Below are 14,805 nucleotides of genomic sequence, written 5' to 3'. Positions count from 1 at the left end.
CACAGACACAAATCAAGCCAATTGTAATGCGTTCTTTTTATGTGGCAATCTTGTGATTTCAAAGCCTTTTGAGGACTTCATTTTATAATCAGGGAAATTTATTGTTGTGGTATAATATGTAGAGTTGTAGCCTTAAATAAAATTAAATGTAAAAATTGCCATTCTTGCATTTAAAACTTTGTGGATGATTCCCTTTAGAAGGATTTTTGATTTATTGTGTGGCAATGTTATATATAATATTGAAAAGTCAAAAGTTTAAATAAAGTTAACTTCAACAAATAATAAAAATTTTAGATCACTTAAAAGTTTCGCAAATCCAAATATGATTACTACGCCTATGCTCGTAAATAGTTTCACAGTATTGTTTCCCTTCCTTCACTGCAGACACAAGTTTGGTGAGACGTGCAGACAGCTCTTTTGTTGAACAAATAGATGATTATCTTACAGTAATTTACACTATTTGATCACAGTGAAAGAACCATCAATCGTATTAGACAATTGTTACTACATTTTAGAACAATTTTAATTGTGATTTGTTGTCCAACAAATACTAAACACTACTAGAACAGCTCTTACAAAGAAATAAATTTTATGCGAAAATACCTATATTAATCAATGAATTAAAATGCATTTTCATTGATTTTGATTGGTTGAGATGAAGTATGGACGCATTGGCGTGGCATTCTTGCACCGAAAACAGAAAAAAATAACTTTTTCAAATAGATGCCTCTTGACTTACAAGAAAAAAAACAAAAACAACCTTCGCAGACGCTTTGAAACAAACGAGAAAAAAATAATCATAAAAAAACTAAAACAAAGACAAAAAAAACAAACAAACAAACAAAAAACAAAACAAAACAAAACAAAACAAAAACAAAACAAAAAACAAAACCAAGACAAAACCCAAACAAAAAAAAATAAACAAAACAAAACAAAACAAAACAAAAACAAAACAAAACAAAACAAAAACAAACAAATTAAAAAAAAAAACTAGTAGTAAAAGGTTGCAGCCGCCTTCTTTGCTTGACAATAGTATTCGGGTAAGTTGGTAAGGATGTAGGCAGTCTTCAATTAACTTAACACAATATATTTTATAATAACAAAAACGTTATGGCATTTATTTTATTGGTGAAACGAAGCACATATTTTTGGTACTAGTTTTCGGATAATTAAACAGTTAACAAAACAAGAAATGTGCTCATTGCAAAATAAATTTCATCATTTGCTGTAGTCTAGAATTTGCCACGGTAAGATTCAAACGCAAGCTATGATTGTTAAGGACGCCAAAACCGCCAGCACAAGGGACTTGCATGTATTTAAATGTTTTGATGTCTTTTTCTTTTATAAGTCATAGGTGTATTCAATACATAATGTTTAATCACACCCCTTTAACCTATAATACCAACATATATGAAGGGTTAAACGCTGACTGGAATTCGGTAATTCTGTTAAAAAAAATCAAACGACTTTGTATTTTCATTTATGGCAATATACTGTACAACTTGTAACGTTGAGAATGAGGATAATTTCTTAATCGAATGGCCAGACTATTAGATTTTGAGCGATGGACTCTTTCAGTATATTTTTGCCACTTGATTCCTCAGATTAGTCTTCATTTTTTGCGGTGTTAATACAAGAAAAATGTGTCTATTACATGTATGGAGGAAATCGGAAACGCATTAGAAGCCTTTTTGAATTAGAAGAACAGGACCAGATATATACTGTTATTATTTGTTATGAATATGTTTTTGCTACGGCTCAGATTCTGACTGAGTATAATACTAGTATTTGATTATCTCTGGATATTTTTAGACAATGATATTTTTAAGACGAGGTTATAAATACCCGAGATCACTAATTCTGTCTCTGGACAGATAACAAAAGAGGTATAAACAATATAAAAATAATGTTTAGATTAACTACCGATAGTAACTACAGCATGTACATGTAATAATCCCAATCGTGTTCAACGTATGTAATTCCGGTAAAATTTCGTGTGTACCCGTAAATAACATAGCATCTAGTTTGATTATCACCTGTATTTGTTAATTAAACGTGATTCACTTGTTTATTAGTCTGATTGCCATAATCTACCTGAGATCTTTTAATCTGATTCTCGGGTTCATCGAAAATCATGTTAAACAGGTTGCGTGATTTTTCATTTCATAATTAGAACGCCAGTGACAAGTATGTACACGTACATAAATATTAAGCCTTAAAAGAATGTAACTGCTAGCTGGAATATTTAATGTAGTGACCATGTACAGTCAACATATTATTGATGAATACAAATATAGACTACTTAAACGCTTTTTTCGTTTTGCTTAGTCATATTTTGACCATATCAACTTCATTAAAAACACAATTTGTCAGAGTCGACACAAAAGTAGGTTGCCTTAAAAAAATCAAAGCAAATTTAGTGTTGAGAAGGACACAAAAAGTCTAACACTATGCTTATATGCGTTAGACACATTTTGTCTACCGCAATGGAAAAAGATGGAATACATTTTTTGTCTAACTCAACATTAAAAGCGTTGACATCGACATTTTTTTTGGCTAAACCTAAAAAGTGTTGACATAGTTCTACATAAACATTTCATTTTGGTAATATTGACCAAAAAATGACTGATGCTATATTTTTTTACCGTTGTGTTAGACAAAATGTATTTGTCATAGACACACAATGCATTGATTGAAACATTTTTGTTTGTATAGTCAACCCCCCCCCAAAAAAAAAAAAAAAAAACAAAAAACAAAAAACAAAAAACAAAACAAAAAAAACAAAAACAAAAACAAAAAAAAAAACAAAAACAAAAACAAAAAAAACAAAAAAACAAAAAAACAAAAAAACGACGGTGGATGGTTAATTTGTACAGTTGGGCAAAAAACTAAACGAAATATCTCGCACAATTTATTTAGTTGCACTAGAGATATACTATGTATATCTTATATAGAAAGTAACGTGCAAAATGTCGAATTGTATGATTTCTTCAATATATAATGAAGCAGAATTATTTATACAGTATGATTGTGACAAAACATGTTTTACCACTTCATATTATGACCACTGAAATACATTGCATTGGTAGGTTACCAGATAATCAATTCATAACATATTTGCTGTCTCTTTTTTTACATATTTGTTTTTCTCTTTTGAATTTAGTCTTTAACCATTTTCCATGCGTGGTAAATAACATTAACAATTCAAGAACAGGAATAAAAGTGAAATACACCTGTACATGACTGCTGTAAATATCAATGACTACTAAATAGTAGATAAACATGGGGAAACAACATTTGTTTATCTAAACAAGTCCGAAAATGGTTGGAATTCTTTAAAGGATTCAATGGAATGAACGTCTCTATGATTTCAGTTGATTATTAAGTACTTTTTCGTCTAAGAATCGGGAAAAATGTATATAAGGCGTAGCACATACAGGAAAAAAAAACGCAGAGATTTTATTGCATTGACCAATTAATTATACATGATAACCACGAGAAATAACCATGAAAGTGTTTGTAATTTTTTTAAAGATATTGATAGGTCAAATTTAGCTGAAATGCACTACGGAAAATTTTCCTACACTCTTTCTCTATATAAGCAGTTAACAAATATTTACGTCACAGATGCTTCAGTCCCTGTATAAGATAAACTTTCCACTTGCCCATACCTCATTGCCCCATCCCCCGTTCCCTATTGCCCCATACCCCATTCCCCATAGCCCCATTCCCCATTGCTCCATCCCCCATTGCATCGACTTATTTTCCGTTGTCCAATGCCTTCTCCCATTCCGAAAAGAAAAAAAAAAGTAAAGTAAATGTTTTATCAAACACATATAATGCATTAGGATGTAGAAAGTTTTGTGCAATCAATATTAATTTTAGAATCTCGCCGTAATATTTGTTTGAAAACTATCGATCCCACTCATTGTCAGTGTCTGATAATATTGCAGATTTATGTGAATTAATATAGCTGTAAGACTTTCCCTCTTGAAATAAGACGGATAAATAATCTAAAAACAAACTCATATGTGAAGCAAGGGAATCAGGCTGTCGTTTATGACACCACAATACCATTTTCTCCAAACATATTCATATTGGATATTGGTGGACTTTTTTCAAGAATGAAATATAATGTTTGTTTGTTTGCCTGAAAGAGTAATCAAGGAAACCAAGGTTATAGTGGTATTCAAAAGAATATAATCCAGGCACAAAAACCAGACATGGAAAACAGATATACACAACAAAGAACATTTTTGCTTGTTGTGTACTAATGTTAGTAAATCCGAGCACGGTGGCAACTTTATAAGAGAAGCTATAAATGATTCTAAAACTATTGGAAGCCACATCTGAGTGGTCCACATTGGTACTATTATAATTGCTTTTCTTACCTTGTACTCCTTGATCTTGATCAAAACTCTGCTGATCTGACTGAAAGGAAGAAAAATATATGGATTGATAAATCGCAATGTAATTGAAAGAGCATCAGTAGCCCAAGCATGAGGACTGGGATATCAACTTACAAACAGGTCTAGAAGTAAACAAATCTATTTCTGCTACAAAAAATATTAAACAAATGAGTCATATTTTTCTAAATATTGAAGCTTCAGTCTCCACTCTGAGGTATCTTTCAAACACCTTGATAAATTATCAGGTACCACTTTTTCCTTTCCTGGAAAATATACTGCAGATATAAATAGTTTCTTTTATTTATACATCAAAATCAAATGTATTTAGTAATTTCTAACACAGATAACACTGAACCACCTTGATTATTTATATAGTACCTGTAGAACTATCTGATTTTATTTGGATATGAACTCCATTCATATGTTAACACAGAGAAATCAGACCAAATAAAACAGTTTTTAGTTCGAATACATTTAAATGCATTCATTTTCTACTCTTGTCGATTCCAGCGACCTTGAGTAGAAAATGACTTTCCAAAAACACCCCAGCCATCCATGGATGCATCGGAGTGCAGATAATGACTAGAAGACTCTCTTTTTATAGCTCTATCATTTTCTAATTAAATGTTGTCTAGCCACCATTGCATTTTGTCTTTACTCCTATCAGTTAAGGACATAAAAAATGTAATCATTGTTTGAATCTTATAAGGCTTGAGTTTCAACAATATCCAAATACCTATGAAAAAGATGAGCATTTGTTATGGCATACCGGACACTAGAATATAACCCTATAAGCTTTGCTACATCTCTTATTAACACTTTTGAATTCCTTAAAATCAATGTTGACATTTCAATAATTTTCTGTATCTTATCATTTGGTAGAAAAACTTTGAACAGAATTGAATCAATAATATATCCTAAAAAGATAATTATCTGAGGTATAATAAAATCCGATTTTCCATAATTGATATGAGCGCCAACAGGTTCAATAAATGATTTGACCTACCCTGTAATTTGGACACTACATCCATAACCACCTGCCTGTACCAATGAGTCATCTATGTAAGAGAGTAATCAAGGGAACTTTGAGCACTGTAGTGAAAACGCGAGACGAAGATGCCTGGCCAAAAAGAAGACATTGGAAAAGTTAAAGCTCATCATTCAAAATAAATTTTAAAAATTTTCTAGCAGTCTCATCTATTGCAATCGAAAAAAAGGTGTCAATTAAATCTAAAGAAGTAAAATAACTGTCCCTTTTTATTCCTTTAAGGATAACATCTAAATTCTCTTGTTTAAAATGATAAGAGACAAACTCATTTGTTTTTTTTTCAAATTTATAACTGATCTGTACTTTCAATTTTTTTACCAAAAAAATATTAGAAATAAATTAATTTTCTTCTTGAAGTACCTCATGATTGTTCCTTTACTCAACATGTCATTTACCTCTTTCTGAATCGAAACTTTTTCAGCATCATTTGAATTGGGAGGCACAGTTTTAGTTTGATGTGGACATTTTTCAAACTCAGTTTTATATTCTTTTACAGTTGATAACACCCATTTATCAGTTGTAACGTTATTACATTTAAAGAAAACATTCTTCAAATTACCTGTTGTATTTTTACACTTGATACATTTTCTCACCTTTAAAACTTTTTCTTTTGACTGCATGTAAACCTGCTTTGGCCTCTGTCTCTTGCGAATTGTGTTCTTTGACTGATAATTTTGACGGCATTCGTCTCTTCTTCTTAACAAAAAAACTGTTCTGCTGTTGTGTATGATATTGGCCATATCCTCTGCCTCTTACTCTTACACTTGAGATATTTTTGTTTAACTTTTTTGCCTCATTAATATGATTCAATTTCTTTCCTATATCATCTCCAAAAAGATTGATACCTATCTCTTCATTGTGGTTGCAGAACTGATGAAACTTTTTTGGTATCTTTGAATGGTTTAAGACTCATCTTCCTCGTGACAAAAAGTTCCAAATGAACATTAAAAATAATAGTAATAGCTTTAGACACATCTCATCTGTTTAAAATCTCCAGTTTTTGATTTGAGATTTTCCGCTTTCATTAACACTGGTATCATACCGGTGTAGCCTCCATTTGAATATTATCACTGACCTTTTAAACTGTTGCAACTTCCCTTGCAGTGTTCGATTTTCGTGACTGGTGTGAAAAGCCGGAAAATAATTTCAGAATTTCCTAATCATCATTAACATTATTTCCATCGGAACTTTCAGTTAAATTACCACGACGTGACATAGATTTATTTAACACTGTCAATTGAAAGGTTTGTATGACATATCAAGATAAAACTACAAAGTTTGATTTAATTACCATTGATTGGAATACACTGACAACTGAACAACTTTATGTAAAGGTGACCTGCATACTGGTCATAGGTAATGTGTTTTGTTACAGGATTAAACTGCATATTGGATATCATAATATGAAATATTGAGTGTAAAGGTTTGGGTATTACTATAAAATATGAATCCCTTTTCACCATGCATTTTTGCTTTTAAAGTTGTGCATATTTGTTTAATTACGTTTAAACTAACATTCTTCTTTTGTTCATAAATATATCATTTCGTAGTATATGTCTCCTCAATTTCAATAGATTTGAATTCATTTTATTTGATGGTTCATTTTCCATGAAGGCAATAATCCTTCAAACAAAGTTGAAAGCATACTTTCAAATGATTGTAGATGTGTGATTACTCTTAATGTTTCAAGCATGTTCTTTATAATATAAGGGTTTTCCTCGAATAAGCTCGTTTAAGCTCTCCATTTGGTAAAGGTTAGTAAAAATAAACACTTTCATTTTCAGAGAACCGAACAATAGAAAAGGTTTTAATAAAGATTTGATATTTGAGCATGTCACACGACACAACCTTACAATTTTTGTACCAAAGAGTAAATTAGAAAAGTTAACTTATTAAATTTCAAATGATATAAGGAAAATCCTTATAGAAGCTTATAGATACTGGATTTATGACACAAATAGCTCGAATGGCAAAAGAAGCATGCTGCAATTGGCTTAATTATCCTTTGGCCAATTTTGCATTCAATGATATTACTCTTCATAAATGAAAGTTTGTAGCACGTGTAGCCCTGTATTATTCAATTAGTTTTTTTTAAAGGAAGTATGATCACATTTATACAGCAGAATAAACGAATTCAAATCCACAGGTACAAATAAAAGCAACAACGTACAATGGAAATTCATCTTACTTCACCTGAAAACAATAGTTTGTAGATACTATTAATCTTCCAAGCAGCAATGCTAATATAAAAATAAAAAGTCGAGGTGTAAGTGTAAAGACATCGCCAGGATACACTAAACCTTAACAAGCTAGACATCATTCTTGTCCAAAATCATTAAATGTAAACAATGAAACTCTACGAATGAATATAAGCAGCATCCTCATAAAGGCTTATACCAGATCTATAAAGTTCTGATTGATGTGTATTGGTTTTTATGTGTTTACCACGCCATGTTTTGATGACCATAACAAGGAAACTGGGAGAAACGTGCCAGTACCCTGGGAGGATCCTACAAAGAATATATATACACACCTTAGAAGACTAATTAAGAAATAAATCACGAAACACTAGTTTATCATTAATTTACTAATATTTTTGGTAAATACCGATAAATTGTCAGTCCATAGTGAATTAATGACAAACTCAAGTTTCTGTGATTAATTTTGTTTTTAATAGGACAACATTTTCGTGACCTTTAATAATAAACTTACACTCCCATATTTGTCATTATTTGGCTGTACACTTTTCGTATTGTCTCTTGAAATGGTCGTTTATCAGTGAAAATAAGAACTAGTCCTTTGTATTATATATTATGAAGGAAAGAGTGAATTACTGTGAAAGTACTATTATTCGTGGTACCAATTTTTGTGGTTTTCTTAGGCAGGAAATTTCACGAAATTTAGTTCCCAACGAATAGTAGATTTCCATTGATGTGTGTACTGAAAACCTCAAAACCACGAATTCAGGAATCCATGAACTTCTGTTTCTTCCCTGATCTATGTATTAAAGTACTTTTACAGAAAGTAGAAGGATGTTAGATATGACAATAGTTGTTTGCATAATAATGTCGCGGTGTACTAAATATGGACATGTACAATGTTTCATTCATCGACGATTGTTTTTGTCTGTTTTCGTACATGATTACGCGCGTGGCCATGCTACCGTGTACGTGTGTAAGTGATTTTTCAGGAATATAATATAACTTTTCTAAAACATAAAGTTTAATATTTTTGATGAAATATGTGTTTGATGTTTATTCATGAAATGAATGAAAACATCTGTTACACATCAACATGTTTCGTGTGTTTGTTTATATCATTCAAAGTGGGCAGTATTCACACACACATTAGCCACACCCAATATCGTTTTGCTCATATAGCAATCGAAAATCAACCACAATTGTGGTCTCAAAGACTTCATACATAATTGTAGCAAAATGAAAGATAAAAAAAATGAACGGAAACAACAAATAAACACGCCATACTGTTCAATCATTTATACAGCTGGTGGAATACCTAAATATACACCATATAGACAAGCTGGGATATCCACTTAAAAGTTTCACAGTTAGTGAAAAAAAAAGCTCAGAATATATTGAAGAATGCAATTATCATCAAAAGTTTTAGTTTCATATTTCCAGCAAACTTGATTTGGAGTAGTGAAAATAAGTACTACAAAGACAAAATGTGATGTCATACAATGTCAAAAAAGACAGTTTTTTTATGTGGTAATGCATTTAGGGGACTAATATCTCTATTTGTAAAATAAGGTTCAAAGAATAATCAAATAATTGAAATTGGTAACCTTTATCAACAAACCTGTTCAGGGCAGACAATACGCCCGCGGTTTTTGTTTGGAAGAATGTGCGTTTCACAATTTTTTTTTCTTTTTTTTTTCAGTCATCTGCTTCCACTCCACTTTTATCATGGACGATACATTTTTTTTTATTTTAAAGAGACTTTTACGTTCTCTCATGTGCATGTAAATTACACACCCATTTTCCATACCCTCATAGATCGGCGCGACAACTGCCCTTTGTAATCTCTAACCATTAACAATCACATCATACTTATATAATGATAGTTACCGGTATACCACTTAACACTTTTGTCCTTGCAATATACATAAACGGGTGTCCAACGTTTTATAAACGCACTCATAACAACTTTCTGTCAGTGTCGAGAACAAAACGCAATTAAAGATAAAGAAACTTTCCAGAAACGAGCAAATGCCATTACTTTCTCTTATTGTTATCAAGTATTCGTTTGGTTTCGTCAAGCATGTTTGTTTATGTTTAAATATTAGGAACGGTCTGCTACATTTCAAACGAATTTATTGAAAAGGTAGACAACAAAGCAATACCTTCTATATCAGTATACCCTTTGGTCCCAACAAAGTGAGTGTATGTTTTTCATCATATCTTTCATTGATGAAAAATCCGTATATGTTTCATTGTAAATGGAAGGCTATTCAAAAATCTTGTTCGTTTTCAATGTTTGGTATGCACTAGCGTCGATACAGTGAACTATCTTTGAATATATACTCATGGATTGTTGTGTTTTCTACGTGTATAAACCTTTATAGAGGCATTGATTCCAAATTTATTTGTAAATTCACCATCGTAGTATGAACGTGCATAATACTGTATTGAATTAAAAGAAAACAAAAACACATAAATTAAAAGGGGGAGGGAGTAAAAGACCTTACCAAACTTATCATCATTTATACAATAATACATATAACGAAAATAGGTATGGTGTGTATGTTAAAGAGACAACAACCTCACCGGGATGAAAATATCAACCATTGCATTTTTTTCATTTATCGTGGAATTTGCAGTAAGATAGGAAAATGGCACCCACAACTCGATATTTAATTATTGTTGAAATATGTAAATACATATAATAGTCAAATGTCTGTAAAATCTCTTCAGTGTTTAACGATTGAAAATTAACAAATAGCAATAGTTGTGAATTATTACCGACACACGCGCAAAGCCTTCAATTCTATGTAACAATTAAACATGCTGATTCAGCAAAATTGCAATTACACTAAAATTGCAACATATCAGAACCTAAACTTTAATATCACCGTAGAATAAAATTGTCTGTTTCTTATAATTTAGACAGGTGCAAGATATGTGGTGCTTTTACAATATTTCACTAGCGAAGGTGTAAGCGCGTGTCTACAAACTTCAAAATACTTTGATGAAGACACGTTGATCCCGATTTCATCCGGACATCATTGCATATGAACAGACAGGAGTGCGCGCAAGAGGAAGGGCTTTCTTTTTCCTGTTTACTTTTCAATATTTCTTTCATTATTTGATAAGATTCGCAAAAATCGTATTTTTTCTTTAATCCTTACATCCACAGTCATATTAATTTAATCTAGGTTCGTACCTCTTCAATATTTTTTATTGTTTTTAAAATTGACGTTAAAAGAGTTTGTATGTCGCAAAACAGAACGTTATTTTGGAAGCGTCAAAACTGTGCTTTGTGATATATTTGTTAGACACGGTTTTACATATATATACACTCCTTGAGGCGTTTAGGTTTCCTCAAGCACGAAACCTAAACGATCGCCAAACGCTCACCAAACGCACGATAAACGAACTCTTCTATCATGCGTTTAAACGAACACTCCTATCGAGCATTTAAACGTACGATAAACGAACGCTTTTATCGTGCGTTTAAATGAACGCTTCTAACGTGCGTTTATCGTGCGTTTAAATGAACGCTTCTAACGTGCGTTTATCGTGCGTTTAAACGAACGCAAAACGACGTGTAAACACACGATAGACGATGCACGAACGAAATGGGAAACGTGGACGTCTCACGGAGTGTTTAACCCATTTGTTAAGCCAAAGAAAAAATTGATAAAAGATAAAATCATAGAGGATTAAAACTTTTTTTAGTATATGAAGAAATCTACTTAACACCATTTCCCTTTTTGAACAATTCTTTCGAATTTCACATGCTGTACGCGTGAATAAATAAAATACCAATTCTAGATGTTGTGACATTTTGGTCAGACACAGACAAAATGCTGCGCTAAGATACATGTTTCACCAAGTACCATTATTTTTAGAATATACTAACTGCAGCTTATATACATGTAAATCTCAAAAGTTCATAGTTATAAGTTCACTCAAAGCTAACAAAAGAAGCTTTTGATAAAGACTGGCTAGCACGCAAAGTGAAGAAAACGTTGGGAAAAAGACAACGTGACATCACAACATACGTGCGTAATTATCTACTATTAGACAATAAAACTCATTATTTTTAGAATATACATGATATTCTGAATAATTATATAGTCTTTTAAGCGAGAATATACTTTGGTAAAAAATACTATTCGTTGTTATATTTTACAACCGTAAGCAAGAAAGTAGCCAATGGCCAGCGTCGAAAAGATTAAGATTTGTGATATAATTGAAATACGGACAAGAAGGCTTTTAACAAAAAGAGTGATTGAACATTTTATATATGTTCATTGTGGTAAGGTAATACATTGTCAAAATATTTAATAAAAGACCCGATAAAAAAAAAGCTTTTCGCATAATTTAAAGACAAAAATGTCAACATTTTGTCTTCAAATAGATTTATTTCTATTATTGCATTGTCCACATCAAAGGGGAGACATTTGTAATATTGTAATACGCTTATTATTACGTCCTGAAAAACACAAATTGCTCTTTCCATAAAAAAGTTTGTCTAATGATAATACATCAAGAAACAACTTAGATATATTGGTGAAATGTGAAGCAGGCATTTCTTAATGTTATCCGTCCACATATGAAAATGGACGTTGTTGTGATCGACTATTGTTTTCATCCACAATTAATGGCATCTTTCAAAGATTTATGATAACAATTCTTAAACAATAACCATTTTCGAACATTTTAATATCTATATTTCCTTTGACAACTCCACACTCTAACAGCAACATTTAACTTTTTCCTAACCAGCCCCCGGTTCAGTCGTATGTGACACCAACAACGTACGCAACGTTATAACAAATGGGAGTGGGTCAATTGTATAATAGGATGGGGATACATATTACAAGGATTGTGCACATATTTAAATCATACGCATGTATTTGCATAACTTTTTGACGAAAAACATGGCATTTTCGTAATTATTCAACTTGCCTATAGCCTAATGGGTTTGATCATAACGTATCTTATTTAAAAATTGTGTTGTTTGATATATATATCAATGCAGAATAATAAAAAAAAACTGTTCATAATATCATGTCTGTATTGAACATTGGCATTTTTCAGTCTTAAATGTTATTTTACGTTTGCTTGTGTGTGTTTTTTTTTTAACTCACACTATTATTTATTATACTCCGATTTATTATAATAGTACCGTATGTGTCACAAGGACCAGTGTATATGTATGTTAAGTGTTGTATTTTTTCTTTACTACATTTCTCGCTACTTTTTTTCAAAATGTTTAAATGAAATGTCTCAAAAAGCCTTTTTTTTAAATAAATGTGTGTATGATATATATGTTTTACTTGTCCTGAAACACCATTTAATTTGAAGCAAATAACTCAATTAGTTCTAATCTGTTTTATGTGTTTATTTCACTTAATCATACTGGCCATAGTCTATAATAAAACGTACACAATAAAATGTTCGATGTAGTTCAGTAAAGGTATACATCTGTACTCTAAACGAACTTACGAGAAAAAGTATTATATGCATATCTGATACGATGTGTATCTTGGAACAAATATGTCCTGATCCTTTAAAAGAATACACAACACAAAATTGGTGAAACTATTTTTTTCATCAATGAAATTAGTTGAAAACAAAATAAAATGGCGATTTTCATGAACATAGGAAAATTCAAAGGGACATAATTATAAAGTATCCCAAAGCAAAAGTCTCGATAGTCACTACTACATCAAATGGTCACCCTACTGAGTAGTACTTATACATACTTATTCTTGAATAATGCATTGTAAATGGATTATCTGAGTATGTATTGTTCAAATGTGGTCAAAATAAAACTCAGATTGTATACTTTAAAAATCATACGCTTAAGTCACTACAAAAGTATGAATATTGTGTACAAGTGTGAGTAATTGCCTCCGTTGTATAAGTTGGGACAACAATGTTGGAACTTTACAGTATTACCATACAATAATGGTTGAAATGTTTTAATAACCAAGAAGTCAGTCTTTTTAAGGCAACTGAAAAAAGTCAATGTAAATTAATTCAGTACAAAAGGACTTTGATTTTTCTTTTTCAATGACGATTGGAAATTATTAGTACATGTTTATTTATCGTTATATTCTCGCCAGGCTTTTGCTTAATGTTAGGCGATACATGGGCTTGTTTTGTATTTAACGATCGTAAATAGTGATTTGTTTTATACTATTAAAAATATGGTCATCGGCAATTTAGGTTCCTATATATAAATGTAAGGTGTACGGTCACCTAACAAAATGTAGTGGGAGTATATTTTAAAAGACAGCTTTCGGAACCTAACACATTTATGGATGTATCAACAATATATATTTATTGTCCTATGAGAAGAGTTAACGTGTCTCTGTTTTAGAGATGTCAATGCTTATTATCAAACGATTCGGAAACGGTGACTACATATTACCATTTTTGTACACATTGAAGAATGGGGAGCGAGGTTACGAAAAAGTAATACTGTAGGTACTCCAACAGAAAAAAAAGTTTTAATTAAATAATCTTTACCGTAAAAAATGGTAGTCATCTGTAAGAAAGGAAAAACAAATACAAAGAAATTTAACCAAATTTAACACTTCATATTCTTTATTTTCCTGATCCATTTTTTTTCGGTTAACTTTTGAATTACAGCGCTTTCAGCAATGATTACGTAGCCTGTTTCAAACAGACTAACTATTTGTCATGCAACTGTATGAGCATTCATGGAATCATTTGAAGCTTTGGATAAAGGAAATGAAGGTTTATAACTAAAAGCAGCTCAGAATTAACCCTTGAGCACGAGACAATAATTCCCAATTATCACATTTTCATTTCATAAATCCTGGTTGTTGGAGTACTTTAGAAAATTCGTTATCCATTTTTCTTCGTTTTTCTTTTTCAGATCAGTTTTATTCATTAAAAACGTTATCAACGTGTCCACAAATTTTCAAAGAGAGAGGTTATATCAAGTTACCAAAATCCATAAACACACGACTAATGAATTTCGTTGTATAAGAATATAGTTGTAAACATTCCACTTTTGGGACGTGTGTGTGTGTGTGTGTGTGTGTGTGTGTGTGTGTGTTGCTCCCAGTATGTCATTGAGGACTCGGATAAGTATACACACCTTTATTTGAGGACTCCACTTACAACT

General features: G+C 31.4%; 2 protein-coding genes across 3 annotated transcripts in view; both read right to left on the bottom strand.

The window, feature by feature from the left end:
* Positions 1–14,805, bottom strand: part of LOC148605670 (transcription intermediary factor 1-beta-like) — a 577,346-nt gene that overhangs the window by 47,070 nt on the left and 515,471 nt on the right. The gene's annotated exons all lie outside the window — the stretch shown is intronic.
* LOC148605675 (transcription intermediary factor 1-beta-like) overlaps positions 1–14,805 on the bottom strand; it is a 229,238-nt gene that overhangs the window by 53,825 nt on the left and 160,608 nt on the right. The gene's annotated exons all lie outside the window — the stretch shown is intronic.

This window comes from Perna viridis, chromosome 10 (assembly GCF_037379345.1).
Source record: "Perna viridis isolate PV_CMFRI_1.1 ecotype Kerala chromosome 10, ASM3737934v1, whole genome shotgun sequence".
NCBI lineage: Eukaryota > Metazoa > Mollusca > Bivalvia > Mytilida > Mytilidae > Perna > Perna viridis.
Note: the sequence above shows the minus strand (reverse complement) of the source record. Positions and strands in the feature narration are given on the sequence as shown.